Source organism: Bubalus kerabau, chromosome 22 (assembly GCF_029407905.1).
Source record: "Bubalus kerabau isolate K-KA32 ecotype Philippines breed swamp buffalo chromosome 22, PCC_UOA_SB_1v2, whole genome shotgun sequence".
Taxonomy (NCBI): domain Eukaryota; kingdom Metazoa; phylum Chordata; class Mammalia; order Artiodactyla; family Bovidae; genus Bubalus; species Bubalus kerabau.
Genome location: NC_073645.1, coordinates 47485840 through 47504806, shown reverse-complemented (window position 1 = coordinate 47504806; position 18967 = coordinate 47485840). Strand labels below are relative to the sequence as shown.

Below are 18967 nucleotides of genomic sequence, written 5' to 3'. Positions count from 1 at the left end.
GCGGTAGGGGTGGGGGGCGGGAACTGTAGTGCGCCTGCGCCTGTCAAAGGCTCTTCGGAAACTAGGTCTCGCGGTAATCTGACTCCCAGGCTCCGCCCCTTGCACGGCGGTCCTCTTTGTTGGCAAACAGTCCTTGGGACTTGGGCTCGGGGTAGAGTCGCGGTCTCCCCAGTCCGTCTCTGCGTTTGGGCGGGGAAAAGCTGCCGTAGGTGTAACCAGCGCCTCCTGTTACGTAAAGCAGTGTAGCGGTAGCCCTCTTACCTCCCCAGCTTCCAGCGCGCCCCACCCCTCGGCTTCCCGGCGGGCTCGCAGACCCAGGAAGGAAAAGACGTGCCCAGGTGAGGGGCTGTCCACAGAGTCAAGCCCTTCTGGACTTGGCGTCCTCTCCGCGCATCACAATGCGTGCATGGGCCTCGCGGGCCCGAGTGCGGGGAGACGGGCGTAAAGGAGGCCCTCCGCCTTAGCTGAGGGGAAGAGATGGATTTCAAAGGAGGTGGCTCCTCCGACCCCTACCCCCGCCAAGGTGCAGTTTGCTGCTTAGTAACTTAGTGGAGCATTTACGGAGAGCCCGCTTATTTATCGCGCCCCAGGGACCTCAGTTCTGTTCAGTCGCTCAGTCGTGTGCGACTCGTTGCAACCTCGTGGACTGCAGCACGCCAGGCCTCCCTGCCCATCACCAACTCCCGGAGCCTACTCAAACTCATGTCCGTCCAGTGGGTGATGCCATCCAAACCATCTCATCCTCTGTCATCCCCTTCTCCTCCCACATTCAATCTTTCTCAGCATCAGGGTCTTTTCCAATGAGTCAGTTCTTCTCATCAGGTGGCCAAAGTATTGGGAGTTTCAGCCATCAGTCCTTCCAATGAATATTCAGGACTGATTTCGTTTAGGATCTAGGGATCTAGCAAAGGGTATGGCAGTGGTTCAGGGCCTTCTCCAGCCTGAAAAGGCCCAGGAGACACCTGGGGTTTTAGTTGGCATGCAGATCCTGATTCAGTTGGTTTGGAAGGAGCCTGAGATTCGGAATCTCGACCAGACCCCCAGGAGATAATGCCAGTGCCTTGAGCTGCAAAAAGGTGGAGAAACAGAAAAACCAAGTTTGAAGGTGCAGGGGCCCTCTTAGCCTCTGAGCCAACACTCAATATGGTAATGGTTTAGTCACTTTAGTCATGTCTGACTCTGCGACCCCATGGACTGTAGCCTGCCAGGCTCCTGTTGTCCATGGGATTCTCCAGGTGAGAACACTGGAGTGGGTTGCCGTTTCCTCCTCTAGGGATCTTCCCAACCCAGAAATTGAACCCAGGTCTCCTGCATTGTGGGCAGATTCTTTACCAACTGAGCTATGAGGGAACACTCAATATCTATCCTATCAAATGTAGTTAAATGGAGCTACAGCCTTCCTTAAAATGTCTGTTGTATTTTGCAGTAAAATGTTGGAAGTGGTTTTAAAAAATTAGTTTTGCCTTGGCAATTATTTGTCTCAATTTGTAATTCACATCAGGAGCTGATAAGGCACTATCTGTAGATTTAGAAGTCCTTGTGTCTGTTAGCAAACAATTTACAAATTGTTTCAATTATAACAAAATGTTTTTATGAATTAAATATAACTGAATTTTATAGTACATTTTGCTGCTACTGCTGCTAAGTCGCTTCAGTCGTGTCCGACTCTGTGCGACCCCACAGACGGCAGCCCACCAGGCTCCCCCATCCCTGGGATTCTCCGGGCAAGAACACTGGAGTGGGTTGCCATTTCCTTCTCCAATGCATGAAAGTGAAAAATGAAAGTGAAGTCGCTCAGTCGTTTCTGACTCATAGCGACCCCATGGACTGCAGCCTACCAGACTCCTCCATCCATGGGATTTTCCAGGCAAGAGTACTGGAGTGGGGTGCCGTTGCCCTCTCCGATAGTACATTTTGTAGACGCTTAAATCAACATGTATTGGTTTTGATATTTATAATTTTTTGTTTGGATTATGCAGTCACTGCTTTGTGTTTTTGCAGGTAATGCATTGTTATTTTACATTGTAGTAAGTCGGAGAAGGCAATGGCACCCCACTCCAGTACTCTTGCCTGGAAAATCCCATGGATGGAGGAGCCTGGAAGGCTGCAGTCCATGGGGTCGCGGAGGGTCAGACACGACTGAGCGACTTCCCTTTCACTTTTCACTTTCATGCATTGGAGAAGGAAATGGCAACCCACTCCAGTGTTTTTGCCCGGAGAATCCCAGGGACGGGGGAGCCTGGTGGGCTGCCATCTGTAGGGTCGCACAGAGTCAGACACGACTGACGTGACTCAGCAGCAGCAGCAAGTTGACTATAAATGTTTAACATTAGGAGAATCGTTAAGTCTACTTTTGGTACATAATGTCATTAACTTGTGCAACAATTCACTTATTTTTCAAGAACATGTAAGCTCCAAAGGCTCTGTTAAAGGTGCCTGTACTATAAAATTGTGCATGATGTTAAGTGAGAAAAAGAATCTAAAGCACACCTGTGATAAGATCTTGATTTTACAAACATATCTATTTGTGTCAATGTCAATAAAAATGTATCTCTGAGGGGTAAAATGAAGTGATTTAATATTCTTTAAAGCTTCATTTTCCTATTTTTCTTTCCTATTATGCATTATTTTATAGTAAAACATCATTTCATTAAGCTTTTATACATACATAATTTATCATCTGCTGCTGCTAAGTCGCTTCAGTCATGTCTTGACTCCTAGCGACCCCGTGGACTGCAGCCCACAAGGCTGCTCCGTCCGTGGGATTTGCCAGGCAAGAGTACTGGAGTGGGTTGCCATTGCCTTAATTTATCATCTAATGATCCTTAAATTCTGTTGTTTTATTATATAGTTCTGTGTTTGTAAGAAGGGATTTCCTGAGGTAACTGTAATTCTTTCTTTAAGGCTCATGTATATTGCATGCCTCTTGAAAACTACCCCGGAGAAGGGAAAGACTGCTGCTGCTAAGTCGCTTCAGTTGTGTCCGACTCTGTGTGACCCCATAGACGGCAGCCCACCAGGCTTCCCCGTCCCTGGGATTCTCCAGGCAAGAACATGGGAGTGGGTTGCCATTTCCTTCTCCAATGAATGAAAGGGAAAGGAGAAAGTGAAGTCACTCAGTCGTGTCCGACTCTTCGAGACCCCATGAACTGTAGCCTACCAGGCTCCTCCATCCATGGGATTTTCCAGGCAAAAGTACTGGAGTGGGGTGCCATTGCCTTCTCCTAAGGGAAAGGCTACCCACTCCAGTATTCTTGCCTGGAGAATCCCCATGGACAGAGGAGCTTAGCGGACTTCAGTCCATGGGGTCGCAAAGAGTCGGACATGACTGAGCAACTAAGTACTTGAGAGCTAAGTGCCTGAACCCTTGTTGATGATGCCTAGGGAGAAAATGTGCTGGAAACAGCCTGTGAAAAGGCAAAGAATCAAACAGAGCGAGTCAGCAGCAGAGGGGATTGTGAGAGCCGGCTTTGGGCTAGGGGAACTGAGGATGCCCAGGAACTGTTTGTGGAGGGAAACCTGAGGAGGGACTAGGTTTCTGGGGTCTCTTAACAGGGCAGGACTAGAGAGGTTTAGGTACTAAAAGAGGAGGATCCCTGATGGCTAGTTCTAAGTGCTTATTATTTTCTTTTCCTGCTTCGAAAATGTTTATGTGCTTAGGGTTTAAGTTATCGTTTTTAATGTGTGTGATTGAAATATAATGTGGGAAAACCTGGACCATAACTTCTAGAACTTGACATTTTGAGACATGTACATTCATTGTTATGTTTTCACAGTGTCTGCCTTCCCCTCCTTCCCTGCCCCCAGCGGCCAGCTCCTCCAAGTATGCTTCATCCTCTGTGGCCCACTCTGCCCTGCAGGAGCTGCATCCTGGACCTTGTAACCAGTCAGCACTCTCACCTGTTTACCTGCCTCCCCAGTGCCTGATGCCATCACCACTTAAGAGACGTTGCTGCTTCAGCGAGTTGTCCCATAAATCTGTGACTGGTGGTGATTTTCCTTTGCCTGGAATACCTTTCCCTTCTTCACCTGGCTAATTTATTCCTAAAGACTCTCCGTCGCATGTGTCATCCCTAATAAGTCTCTCCTGACACCTCGCTCCCTCTCCTTATCGTATGGGGTTTGTTCCTGAAACTTGTATGCAGCTTTATCTGGCACTTTCCCCTTTACAGAAAAATTGTTATTTTTGGCGTTTCTTTAGTCACTAGGTTGTATCCAACTCTTTGCAACCCCATGAACTGTAGCCCACCAGGCTCCTCTGTTGTGGAATTCTCCAGGCAAGAATACTGGAGTGGGTTGCCATTTTCTCCTCCAGGGGATCTTCCCAACCCAGGGCAGACAGACTCTATACCACTGAACCACTAGGGAAGCCTATAGAAAAATTACTTATTTGTATCTGCCTCCCTTGCTGACTGAGCTCCTCGATAATGTCCTGTCTGATCATCTCTGTTTTACAAGTACCAGAGCAGCATCAGCCCATGAAAGCATTTTAGCCCTTAAGCTAATGCAGATCAAATGACTGGTGCCAACAGGCTTTTAAAATGCTTATCGAAATGTTTCAGACATAAAAACCTTGTTGGCTCCAAGATATATATAATCTCGCAGAAAAAAGCTAAAAATGTTAATGAATGTGTGTCTCCAATGTATTGCAGTGTCAATGTCCTTAATTACTAAAGTTAGTATTCACACAGTTTATTCCATTCTAGAATAATTGGTGCATTAGATTTTCTCTGCTTATAAAAATCCTCCCGGCCCATATGATGATTTCAGAGACATGTCAGTCAATCATAAACTCATTTAGTTGCTTGTGGGACACAGTATTTACCAAAGCAAAATTAGAAGTCTTCCACCAGGTTTTTACAGTTATACGTGAGGCAGGTATGCCTATGGCCCCAGGGATTCCTGAACAGCTGCGCCTACACAGGAAGATTCCAGGGAGCACTGAGACGGGCTTGGGTCCTTCTGTTTGCCAAGGGCCCCTCCGTGACCTAGTGTCTTACACCTCCACAGCCTCACGGTGTCTGTTGCCTCCTGGACCTTGGAAGGCCCTGATTTTCTGACTTCCACTCCTGGACTTTGAGCTGGAAGAGGATGTGAGATGTCTGAGTCAGTCTCATTCCTCTTTAGATGAGAGCAGTGCCATCCAAAAAGGAGAATAGAATTGACCCACTGAACATTGTACAAAGCTAGTGTAAATAGCAAAGGCAGGACCAGGTCTCTGAGCACTAGTACTGTTAGCCTCTAGAAAAGTTAAATTGCAAACACCAGCCAGTGGAATGTTAATTTGCTTTAGAATCACCTGAGGAACTTAAGTGAGCAGATCCTTTACCGTCTCCAGATTCTAAGATGGTATCACCAGGGCAGTGCTGAGCAATATGTGTTTTTAGTGAGTTTCTAGCATCTGACCACCTTGCCCCGCAGACCACACCTTAGAACAGCAGTCTCCTAAAATAATTCCCTGGGGTACAGGAAAAACTATGGCTTCTGTTTTGTTTGTTTGTTTGTTTTTAATCTGAAGAGTAAGGGCAAACAATTCAGAGGACAGATGAGCCTGGCAGGCTACAGTCCATGGGGTCACAAAGAGTCAGACATGATAGTGACTATCACTTACTCACAAACCTTACTATTATGGGCTTCCCTGGTGGCTCAGTGGTAAAGAATCCACTTGCCAATGCAGGAGATGAAGGTTTGATCCCTGGCTGGGGAAGATCTCCTGGAGAAGGAAATGGCACCCCACTCCAGTATTCTTCCCTGGGAAATCCCATGGACAGAGGAGCCTGGCAGGCTATGGTCTATGGGGTCACAAAAGAGTCGAACATGACTTAGCAACTGGATAACAACAACAAAGCCTTACTATTAATATATTTAATATACAAGTTGACACAGTTGGCCTTCCTTGGGCTGTGGTCAGCTGCTGTACCAGTCCAGTAAAATTGGGTTTGCAGCCAAACCAAACAATCCCCAAACATCAGTGACTTACAACCAAGGATGCCAGATAAAACAAATTTCAGATAAACAGTGAAAAAAAAAATGGGGTGAGAATGCCCAAATATTTAGTAGAGGCGTCCCGTGTGACGTTTGGGACATGCTTTCTATAGGCCAGGTAGTTTTTGCTCGAGGACCCAGGCTGATGAAGCAACCTGGACCGGAGCTCTGCCAGTGGGAGTGGCAGAGAAACAGAGAGATTGGTGAACCATCAACTAGCTCCTGAAGCACCTGCTCAGAAGTCACAAACATCCCCACCACTCACTTTTTTTGGCCAAAATGATACATTTTGGCAAGCTTAGCATCTGGGTGGTGGTAAAGACTAATGGGCCACTAAGGAGGGTCATTGGGTGTCCGTGGACCATTGCGCAGTCTACCATGGCGTATGGTGGCTCGGGCGGGCCACTTGATGCCATCACATGGTAAAATTTAGTGACAAGGCCTTTAGGAGAGGCTTTTCAGAGTGTTGTGATAAGGTGAGGGGTGACCTTGAAAATCTCATGTACCACACAGAGATCACAGAATTTATTGTGGCAAAATACTTAAAAATCAAGTTTGACAATTGTTTTTTGGCAAAAAATATTTCACATTTCCTCATCTTTTCCATGATGACTAGTAGCTGTCATGAGGGTGCTGTAGGAGAGTTTCACAAAAATAAACAGACTTAACCTCTTACTTCAAGATACCAGTGATGTTTTAACAATGAGTGAGAAAGTCATTGGTTTTCAAAAGAACTGAATCTCGTGGAGACAGCATTTTTGAAAATAGAGGTTTGCAAATCTTTCCAATGTTTGTGATTTTGTTGCTGAAAATGACATTAAAAAAAAATAATACCGGCACAAAACTTACAAACTGAAATTTCTCCCGTCTTTAAAAAAATCTCCTAAATGAAGAGTTTTGGGATCCATATTTTAATTGTTTTCTTTGATACTGCTAGTTGGCCTGCTCACAACACGCAGACTGATCTCCTTGTCAGTCTCCAAGTGATCTGTTTACCCCAAAATGTGCCTGTAAGATTCACTATTCCCAGCTGCCAGCAGGGTTTTGCCTCTCTGCTGTCTTTTACACATCCTGTTTTTAATTGTGTTCCATGACAACAGTCAATTGACCTTTCTTCTTATGCATAAGTAAATGAAGTGCACGTGAAACAACTAGCTAAGTATTTCTGAATTATTCCTTGACATTATATAATTGGCTTTTAAAAGGAAGATTGATAGACTTCAGAGAAGCTGGAAATTTAGCCAGATTTCAGTTAAAACCTTTGCATAACTTGTGGATACATCTGAAATGAGCAGTTTGACTTGCTAAGACATGTGATTCTTCCTAGTTTACTTATCTCCTGAGATATTTTAAGTGGTGACAGCCCTTAAAGCCAGGTTTCAAAATAAACTGAACCTTAGGACACTTCAAATTGTTTTGTCCCAAAGTTTTCAGCCAAGAGTCACAAAAATAAACCTATCTGACCACGTCACTCTCTTTAAAAAAAATGTTAGGGAGAACAGAACTATTAAATAGTTTGCAGTCACTAAATTATTATTTTTTAGACTTTGAACATTTTCTACTTTTGTTTTATGCTAATGTATTACTGCTGCTGTTGCTGCTAAGTCGCTTCAGTCGTGTCCGACTCTGTGCGACCCCATACACGGCAGCCCACCAGGCTCCGCCATCCCTGGGATTCCCCAGGCAAGAACACTGGAGTGGGTTGCCATTTCCTTCTCCAATGCATGAAAGTGAGAAGTGAAAGGGAAGTCACACTGCTAGTATATTATTTGCAAATAAATTTATATATGTATATGGGGGCTACATGTTCAGAATTTTTTTTAACTAATATAGTGTATGATAAGAAAATTTAGAGCCTTCCCTGACGGTCTAGTACTTAGGACTCCAGACTTGCACCACAGGGGGCGCAGGTTCAACCCCTGGTCAGGGAACTGAGATCTCACATACTGCTTGGCTTGGCAAAAAAAAAAAAAAAATTGAGAGAAATCTACATTTAAAAAGGCTTATTGACACTGCCAAAGCCTTTGACTGTGTGGATCACAATAAACTGTGGAAAATTCTGAAAGAGATGGGAATACCAGACCACCTGATCTGCCTCTTGAGAAATTTGTATGCAGGTCAGGAAGCAACAGTTAGAACTGGACATGGAACAACAGACTGGTTCCAAATAGGAAAAGCAGTACATCAAGGCTGTATATTGTCACCCTGCTTATTTAGCTTATATGCAGAGTACATCATGAGAAACGCTGGACTGGAAGAAACACAAGCTGGAATCAAGATTGCCGGGAGAAATATCAAAGATGACACCACCCTTATGGCAGAAAGTGAAGAGGAACTAAAAAGCCTCTTGATGAAAGTGAAAGAAGAGAGTGAAAAAGTTGGCTTAAAGCTCAACATTCAGAAAATGAAGATCATGGCATCCGGTCCCACCACTTTATGGGAAATAGATGGGGAAACAGTGGAAACAGTGTCAGACTTTATTTTTGGGGCTCCAAAATCACTGCAGATGGTGACTGCAGCCATGAAATTAAAAGACGCTTGCTCCTTGGAAGGAAAGTTATGACCAACCTAGATAGCATATAGAAAAGCAGAGATATTATTTTGCCAACAAAGGTCCGTCTAGTCGAGGCTATGGTTTTTCCTGTGGTCATGTATGGATGTGAGAGTTGGACTGTGAAGAAGGCTGAGCGCCGAAGAATTGATGCTTTGGAACTGTGGTGTTGGAGAAGACTCTTGAGAGTCCCTTGGACTGCAAGGAGATCCAACCAGTCCATTCTGAAGGAGATCAGCCCTGGGATTTCTTTGGAAGAGATGATACTAAAGCTGAAACTCCAGTACTTTGGTGACCTCATGTGAAGAGTTGACTCATTGGAAAAGACTCTGATGCTGGGAGGGATTGGGGGCAGGAGGAGAAGGGAATGACAGAGGATGAGATGGCTGGATGGCATCACTGACTCGATGGACGTGAGTCTGAGTGAACTCCGGGAGTTGGTGATGGACAGGGAGGCCTGGCATGCTGCGATTCATGGGGTTGCAAAGAGTTGGACACAACTGAGTGACTGAACTGAACTGAACTGATAGACCACTGCTTTTAGAACCAAAAGTTGCATACTAGCTACTCTTGAGTTCAAGAACAGTTATCAATCAAGCAATGATCTGTATTTTCCTTTACACTTTAATTTGACCGGAGTAGAAAATTTTTAGAGTCGGACACGACTGAGCAACTGAACTGAACTGAACGGAAGAAGGTAATGCAAACCTTGTTGTGCAATTGATCAGTGTAATAGCAAGGCTAACTCTTGGTTACAACTACAGGATACCTTATATCATTATTCTTGATAATTATTTAATAGTTCTATAGACTAATAACGTTCTTGAAACTATTTGGAAATCATTTCGACTGCATTTGGAGGAGTTCCTTTTCCAGATACTCAGTGCACTCAGAGTCATTCCCGAGCTATTAGCCTTGACTTCCAGAATCCAGTGCAAGGGATCAGAGGGCCAGTTTGTCTCTGCTAGGTGTTACTTTCCCAGCAGAAATGTCCTCAGAGTCTTGGTGAGTTTTTTCCTCTGAAGATGATTATTACCTGAAATGAATCCTAGGAACAGTTCCAAAGTTACTAACAACTGCTCTCCAGGCCCCTCGTTGGTGGCGGAGCAGTGGTGGTAACTCATGCTGTGTGTGCACCTTGTGCGTGCTAAGTCGCTTCAGTCGTGTCCAACTCTGTGACCCTGTGGACTGTAGCCCGCCAGGCCCCTCTGTCCATGGGATTCTCCAGGCAAGAACACTGGAGTGGGTTCCCATGCCCTCCTCCAGGGGATCTACCTGATTCAGGGAATCAAACCTGCATCTCATATGTCTCCTGCATTGCAGGCAGGTTCTTTACCACTAGCGCCACCTGGGAAGCACCTTAAATAGAGGGTAAGAAGAGAATTCTTAAATAAACCTTCAAATCAATCCCTCAGGCAGACCCCTGCCTTTCCAGTTAAGGGCTTGGCCTTTGCAGACCCTATTGAATCATTTAGCCATTGGCATTTCCAAGCAAGCATCCAGTGAAGAGAACGAAAGGAAGGTATTACTTAGTGCAGAAGTGTTCTGGGTCAAACCCATTGACTGGACGTTTTTACTAAACATTTCTATATGGGCCTGCCTATGGATATTGAAGAAATCTATTTTATCTTCTCAGTGTAATACAGTCACAAGGCTGTACCCAGGAATGGAATCCATTGCAGGAGAATATTGGGCAGAATGTTAACTATTGGATGGACCATGGGTGTTATCTACATATGACAACTTTTTACATATTTATTTACATTTTCTCTCTGGGAAATGAAGCCAGAATCCACAGATGTCATTATCCATCTGCACACTTTTGTTTACTACCCAGAAGGTGAGAATATTGCATTTTAAAAGTATCTGGACTTTTGTTCTTTCTTATCACAAGTGACTTGAGAAGCTCTGACCATTCAAGGTTACCCTGAGTGAATGTGCCAGTCAAGCCTTGCTTCCTGGAGTGCTCTGAGATTCGGGTACAAAAGGCATTTTGTAAGCACAGAGTGGAAAAGTATCATTTATATTCATTTGCTCTGGCATTTCTCTCTGGAATCTTCCTCTTGTCTGTCAACTTTGTGCAAAAGGACTGGCCTCATCTTCATTAAAAATATCTCTAATGGTCTGAAAGTAGCAGAGGGACTATGTAAGAGTGAGCTCTTCTGTTGGAGGGTCTCAGGCTGGTTTCTGCCCAGTTATGGTTGGACATAATTGCTGTGGATGTCGTGAATTATTTTGGAAAGACCTAAGTATGAGATCAACTCAGTGCTTTGTGCATATTAGCTGCAAGGAATGTATCTTATCTGATTGCAGTGACTCATGGGACAATCACAGCCTCAGGGAAGACCTTCTGAGGGGTCATTTAGAGTGGAGCCGTTCTGGGCAGAGGGTGGTCAGTTCTCCACTGGCTTCTGGAGTGGAGAAATTTCCACCAACAAGATGGCCCTTGTGACCCATGGCAGGTCCTTTCTTTAGGGGCTCTGTTTGCTGTGATTTAAGAAACGTCAAGGGCTTCCCTGGTGGCTCAGATGGTTAAGAATCTGCCTGCAGTGCGGGAGACCCACGTTAGATCCCTGGACCGGGAAGATGCCCTGGAGGAGGAAAGGGCAACCCACTCCAGTATTCTTGCCTGGAGAATCCCATGGACAGAGGAGCCTGGCTACAGTCCAGGGACTGCAGAGTCAGACATGACTGAGCGACTAACACACACATGAAGCATCAAGGACTTTCTGCCCCAGAAGATCTCAGTGTGTGACATCACACACAGCATGAGGGTTTGCCAACTGTAGCAGTTGAAATGCAGCCTGGCTCTGAGGGGCTCCCATGCCTACCTGGGCATGTTCTAGAACAGGGAGCATTAGCCAAGAGACTGAGCCTGGGTTGGTGTTACTTGAGTCAAAGGTCTGTGTATGGGGGTGTGTAAATGAGTAGAGGGGGCTGTGTATGGATACAATCAGAGAGGTGCTTGGGGGGAAAGAATGCTGCCCCCAGGAGGGGTGGTTCTGAAAGAGACAGAGACCCATATCCCAGACCCTTCTCTTATACCTCGGCCCAGGGTCCCCTCTGAGTCTGCAAATCAGCTGCCGCTTCTCCTCCTCCTTTGCCACCTTCTTCATATCTTTTCATCACAAACATTTCAAGTCCATACCTAAGAAGTGCATGCATGCATGCTAAGTTGCTTCAGTCGTGTCCGACTCTTTGCAAGCCTATGAACTATAGCCCGCTAGCTTCCTCTGTCCATGGGTTTCCCTAGGCAAAGATACTGAAGTGGGTTGCCATTTCCTCCTCGGGGGGATATTCCTGACCCAGGGATCAAACCTGTGTCTCCTATGTTTCCTGCATTGGCAAGTGGGTTCTTTACCACTAGCGCCACCTGGGAAGCCCATCCCTAAGCAGAAAGTGAAAGTGAAAGTCACTCAGTCACGTCCGACTCTTTGTGACCTATGGACTATACAGTCCATGGAATTCTCCAGGCCAGAATACTGGAGTGGGTAGCCTTTGCCTTCTCCAGGGGATCTTCCCAACCCAGCAATCGAACCCAGGCCTCCCACATTTCAGGTGGATTCTTCACCAGCTGAGTTACAAAGGGAAGCCCTCCCTAAGCAGAGAGAACAGCAAAACAAACCTCCAGGTGCCCATCACCATTGTCCTTCTTGAAAAAGTATCAACACCATTCTGTCTCCTTCCAGGAACCCTCCTCTTTCTCAGATGATTGCTGAAATTAGCTCATCCTTAATCATTTTTAATTTAATGCTCCCTGTTGCATTTTTCTGGGCATTTTTTTCTGTCAACCACTCTCTTAAGTCAGTCCGCTGGGTTGGCTATGGCTCCAGGGAGTCCTAAGCTGTTCTGGGAGAAATGTTGAGATTGACCAAACGATGTAGGCTTAATTCAGTTCCACCCAACAGACACATGTGTAATCCTATGCTCCACAGTGGGTTAAGGATCTCAGCAGGACAGGTTTCCTCATCTCAAGGGCCTTTGATCTAGTTCTAGGGAGGGAACAAGGGCTGTAGCAAGAACTCAGTATAGGAGGTGACCTACAGTGTGTGACCAATAGTGTGACCACAGAGGAAGGGAAAAGACGAGTGGGGGACATTCCAGGTTGAGATGAACACCCTGAGCTGGAAGGGGTAAGGGTTGCAGGAGGTCAGGAAGCGCTGTGGAGCCTGAGATGTTGAGGAGGGACTTGGAGGGTTGGGTACGGGGTGGGACAGTGAAGGAATAACACTTGTCAAAACGTGGAGGTGGGAATCGCTGAAGGGGACATGGGGACAAGAGTGTCCTCCGGCTGGGTAGAACCCAAGATGCAAGGGGCTTTGTGGGAGGGATTCAGGAGTGAAGGGTGGGTGGGGGAGGAGAGCAGTTGGGTCTTCCTAGGTTAATAACGATTGTTGTTTAGTGGCGAAGTCATCTCCATCTCTTTTGCAACCCAATGGAGCCCACCAGGCTCCTCTGTCCATGAGATTTCCCAGGCAAGAATACTGGAGTGGGTTGCCATTTCCTTCTCAGAGGATCTTCTCTACCCAGGGATCTAACCGACATCCCGTGCATTGGCAGGTGGATTCTGTACCACTGAGCCACCTGGGAACTAGATAATACTCACTTCTAAGTAAGGGAAACCAGTACTGGATTTTTATTTATCTTTTGAAATTATTTTATTTTGGCCACACTACACAGCATGCGAAATCTTAGTTCCCTAGGCAGAAATTGAACCCACTCCCCCAGCATTGACAGCACAGAATCTTAACCACTGGCCACCAGAGAAGTTCCAAAACTGGATTTTTAGAGCGTGGCTAGGAAAAACAAACTCCAGACCACTTAGGAAATGGAAAGGAATCGAGGTGGGCTTCAAGGAGATTAGGCAGCAGGAGCGGTATGAGAAAACTCTGGAGCTGCATGAAATCAAGCGGAGCCTGCTTCCACTAACCAGGCAATGCATTTTTAAAACTTATAAATAAGGCTTATAGTGATTCCCCACTACATAAATTGTAAGTATAGCTGCAGTCTTTTTCTGCTGAGTTCTGAGAAAATATGGTTTGTTTTTTTTTTTGTCTCCACCAGTGAAATAAATACATGGACAGAAAATTCCAAGCATTGCTTCCATGCAAGGGATTGCAAAGGAGATGGTGAGTTTTGGCAAAATATTCATGTTTTGTAAATGAAACAGAATAGAAACTTGATTTTTCGAAAGAATAAAATTTTCATTACAAACGTAGGACCATTTATGTTGGAAAATTCAAACAATAGCAAAGTACACAGAGGCAAGAAAATGTGTTGTCCCACTACCCAAAGAACATAATTTTTAATATTTCGGTGTCATGATTTTGGAACACGTTTTCAATCCCAAGTGATGTGAATTATTCACCCCTGCCCCCTCCCCCCCATTCATTGTGCTCTCAGGTTTTGGGGTTAGTATTTCTATCTCTGTTGACTTTCAGAGTCAGTTCATCTCTGAACTCTGACTGCAGATGAGAAAGGAGGTCGTCTTGATATTAAATGAGAGGAAAGTTTATTCTCAGATATGCATGAAACCAGCCCTAGGCTTGCTTTCTGATTTTTTGTTTTTTGTTTGTTTTATTTGCAGGGTCTGGGGAAGACTGTAAATGGAGACCTACATAGGATATGGCTAAATATCTAAGGTATATTCATGCTAGGTCCCTTCAGTCATGTCCGACTCTGTGCGACTCTATGGATTGTAGCCCACCAGGCTCTTCCATCCATGGGAGTCTCCAGGCAAGAATACAGGAGTGGGTTGCCGTGCCCTCCTCCAGGGGGTCTTCCTGACCCAGGGATTGAACCTGCATCTCTCTCTTACATCTCTTATATTAGCAAGCGGATTATTTACCACTAGGGCCACCTGGGAAGCCCATCTAGGGTATATATTAAGCCAACAAACTATTAAATGAAATCCATTCTGTCTTCCTTCCTTGACTGATTCACATTCTCGACAGCCACCTTTTGTTGTTGTTCACTCAGTCGTGTCTGACTCTTTGCCACCCCACAAACTACAGCATGCCCTGTCCTCCACCATCTCCTGGAGCTTGCTCAAACTCATGTCCATACAGTTGGTGATGCCATCCAACCATCTCATCCTCTGTCATCCCCTTTCCTCCTGTCTTCAATCTTTCCCAACATCAGGGTCTTTTCTAATGTCAGCTCTTGGCATGTAGCCAAAGTATCGGAGCTTCAGCTTCAGCATCAGTCCTTCCAGTGAATATTCAGGACTGATCTCCTTTAGGATTGATTGGTTTGATCTCCTTGCAGTTCAGGGACTCTCAAGAGTCTTCTCCCAACACCACAGTTCAAAAGAATCAATTCTTCAGTGCTCAACCTTCTTTATGGTCCAGCTCTTACATCCATACCTGACTACTGAAAAAGCCATAGCTTTGACTGGCAAAGTAATGTCTCTGCTTTTTAATATACTGTCTAGGTTTGTAGACAGTATATTATATATATTATATAATTATATATTATAAATTATATACATATATTATATAATAGCTTTTCTTCCAAGAAGCAAGCACCTGTTAATTTCATGGCTGCAGTCACCATTTGCAGTGATTTTATTTTTATTTTTTTAATAAATTTATTTATTTTAATTGGAGGCTAATTACTTTACAATATTGTGTTGGTTTTGCCATACATCAACGTGAATCTGCCATGGGTATACACGAGTTCCCCATCCTGAACCTCTCTCTAACCTCCCTCCCCATACCATCCCTCTGGGTCATCCCAGTGCACCAGCCCCAAGCATCCTGTATCATGCATCGAACCTGGACTGGCGATTCGTTTCATATATGATATTATACATGTTTCAATGCCATTCTCCCAAATCATCCTACCCTCTCCCTCTCCCACAGCGTCCAAAAGACTGTTCTATACATCTGTGTCTCTTTTGCTGTCTCGCATACAGAGTTATCGTTACCATCTTTCTAAATTCCGTATATATGCGTTAGTAAGTGACTTAGCAGCAGCAGCATACTGTATTGGTGTTTTTCTTTCTGGCTTACTTCACTCTGTATAATAGGCTCCAGTTTCATTCACCTCATTAGAACTGATTCAAATGTATTCTTTTTAATGGCTGAGTAATACTCCATTGTGTGTATGTACCACAGCTTTCTTATCCATTTATTTGCTGATGGACATCTAGGTTGCAGTGATTTTAGAGACCAAGAAAATAGTCTCTCACTGTTTCCATTGTTTCCCCATCTATTTGCCCCAAAGTGATGGGACTGGATACCATGATCTTAGTTTTTTGAATGTTGAATTTTAAGCCAGCCTTTTCACTCTCCTCTTTCATCTTCATCAAGAGGATCTTTACTTTCTGCCATAAGGGTGGTGTCATCTGCATAGCTGAGGTTATTGATATTTCTCCCAGCAATCTTGATTCCAGCTTGTGCTTCATCTAGCCCGACATTTCTCATGATGTACTCTGCATGAAAGTTAAATAAACAGGGCAACAATATACAGGCTTGATGTATTCCTTTCCCAATTTTGAACCAGTCCATTGTTCCATGTCTGGTTCTAACTGTTGCTTCTTAACCTGCATACAGGTTTCTCAGGAGACAGGTAAGCTAGTCTGATATTCCCTTCTCTTAAAGAATTTTCCACCATTTGTTGTGATCCTGACAGTCAAAGGCTTTAGCATAGTCAATGGAGTAGAAGTAGATGTTTTTTTCTGGAACAGCCACCCCTTGGAATCTATTAAAACATGCTGTCATCTGACCCTTGCACAGAGGCCCTCTGACCACCCCTTGGGCCCAGGGGTGAAAACAGCAGGTCCTCTGGGAGCCAGGTCTGGGAAGCAGCCTGTGTGGGCCCTGAAGCAGGCTTGAAACCATTAGGGCAGGCTCCCTGGAGCTCCAGATGGACCTGTCTCCCTGCCGGAGGGAAGCCAGAGCGGGCACTCCTCTGGCCCAGAGGTAAGTGAATCATTCCATGGTTTTATGTACAGGTGGTGTGCTGGGAACACAGAGGTGAGCGAAGACAGTTTACTTTCAAATAAGTTCCCCCCTAAAAGTGAATTTGCAAGCTATGAATTGACCCAGTTGGGAAAGTCAGAGAGAAGGTAACTTGGCAACAAGGGGAGAGAAGAGAATTCCAGGCAATGGGAAAAGGCCAGGCAAAGGTATCAGTGGAGAGAGGCCCAGAACGGTGGTGGGCCTCTGGGACAGAAGCCCCAGGAGCTCAAGATGAGAGATGGGGCTGGGGAGGCAGGTGAGCACTGGCCAGGGGAGGGCGCTGTGACCTTGTTAGTATTTCTCAGTATCCTCAGTGAAGAGCTTTGGTGAGGGTAAATGAAGATACACCATCTTGAATTGGTCCAGGCTGGAAATGATGGTCCTTTGGACCAGTGGGGCAGTGATGGAGATGGAGAAAGGCAGACAGGCTCCAGGAAGATTTAGAAAGTACAATGGCCAGAACTTTGAGGTATTGGATCAGCGGCAAGTAGGAAATAGGTGTCAGGGTTACCTGTTGGATAAATGGGAGGGATGAGCTGGAATAACTGAGAAAAGAGAAGGCTCGAGAGGAGGTCATGAGTTGTCTCTGTATATATATGCACATATACATATATGTATATGTATAGGTTTGAGGTACCTTTGGGATATCCAGGAGGGCCCTCAGCAGGCTGCAGGGTACACCGCTCTAGCTGTAAAGAGGGATCAGGGTTGCAGACTTCGGTGTGGGAGTCATCTCTCCATGGAGGTGGTGAGCCAACCTTAACCTTGGGGTCAGGGTCCATGAATGTGATGTCTGGGGACACACTGCTCACCTGGGAGGAATTAAGCAACCCAAGCTTTCCAATGCAGATGGGAACCTTAAGAAAGAAATCACCCCAGCAGTGAACTATAATGAGAAAGAAAACGCTTCCAGCCACCTTGCTCATGACATGTGTTCCGTGCACAAATGACCTGCAACACAGAGAGGATTATGGATGGCTTGGGCGTCGTCGCATGGAGTCTTTCTGTGCTTATGACTTTAAATCAGATTCTTGTTACTTGCACACCATTTTGCCATGTGTATTTGTAAATATATCTTGCTGGCATATTTTATGCTCCAGTTAATTTAGTTGACATCTGATTTAGTTGACATATAAAAATAAAATCAATTTTCAGACAAAATACCCATAAAATAAGTGAAATGTGATAATAGGTTTCAAGAAATTAAAACGTAATATATTTAGGCTTCTATTCTAAAGCAATCTCATCTAGAATAGTAGATATTGTAGATGTAATTTTTTCCCGAATCTCTGTCAATTACACAATAATAAATGTTGCCACTATATATTCAGAAATTTATTGCTTGGAGTAGTTTGTCATGAAAAATGAAAAATTTTTGTTGATGTTTCCTTTAAAATGTCAAAAAAAAAACACCCCTAAATACAAATACTTTGTACGTTGATGTTCAGCTGTAATTAAGCCACGACAATGATTATTACTTTGGATATAAACACTATCAAATTTTCATTGGGTGAATTCTTTTTTAATTAATGTTGTGTTATGTTCTGTTTATTATCCTTTTTGCTTATGTTTCCTGCCATTTTCCATTTGTCTGCTTGAATTTTCTTTTTAAATGGTGAGTTAGCAACTGATAATGTGTATTGATTTCAGCTTTGCTTCTAATTTACATTTTTATCTCTTTGGTAGATGTATTTGGCTTAATCATTTTATTTTTATAAGCAGTTGTACAATTTTTTAATTTAGCTAGATGATTAAATTTTGGCTTTTAAAGAAAGTTTGTTTTAGAAACTGGTCCCCAAAGCAAATTAGCATTTGGCATTTCCAGCATGTCAAAGGGGCTGGTCTTTTGAAGATAACTAGACATGTTAACGCTAAAATTTTAAAAGCAGTTCATCATTTTGAAACCTCTGACTATAGAGAGCTGTATATTCCAGTAGGTGGTGCAAATCGACTCCATTTCGAATGGAAATGTAATTTAAAATTGTGATGTAACTGTTTTCACTGTAAAAGGAATAGTTCAACATGCTCTCTAACTGTAAACTTATTTTCCTCTATTTCTAAAGGAAGCTTGATGTACCCTTTCTGTGTTCATTTTTCTTGTGTTTTATTCCACAGGTACCGTTATGGTGATATTGGGACAGGGGAGCTGAGAGGGAAAACTGGCGGGGGAGCTGCAAAAACCAGGGAGACCTGGTAAAAATTAGAACACAAAGACAAGTTGTTTGCTTCAGTGCTTCAGTTCTGTAATGAAATGAGCATAATGTCAGTGTTATTTGACTAGCTTTTATGCTCACACGATGAACTGAATGCCATGTTTGAGCTTTCATAGAAATTGGGGGTGTTTCACTCCCAGGAATCTGATACTCTCACACCTAAGATATGTATTTAAGCATATTTTTAAATTAATTTTTCACTTGTGTCACAGTAATACACATGCACGAAAGGCAGCAAAGTCAAATGATTCAGA

The 18967-nt window shown here is 44.3% G+C and overlaps 2 long non-coding RNA genes across 2 annotated transcripts; both read left to right on the top strand.

Moving 5' to 3' along the window:
* The first annotated feature begins 20 nt into the window (after positions 1-20).
* On the top strand, positions 21-5611 carry LOC129636431 (uncharacterized). Its single transcript, XR_008706917.1, has 2 exons — positions 21-338; positions 3777-5611. It is a non-coding gene; the product is annotated as an uncharacterized LOC129636431 (long non-coding RNA).
* Positions 5612-10271: 4660 nt separating this feature from the next.
* On the top strand, positions 10272-14685 carry LOC129636432 (uncharacterized). Its single transcript, XR_008706918.1, has 3 exons — positions 10272-10376; positions 13601-13665; positions 14124-14685. It is a non-coding gene; the product is annotated as an uncharacterized LOC129636432 (long non-coding RNA).
* Positions 14686-18967: the final 4282 nt, after the last annotated feature.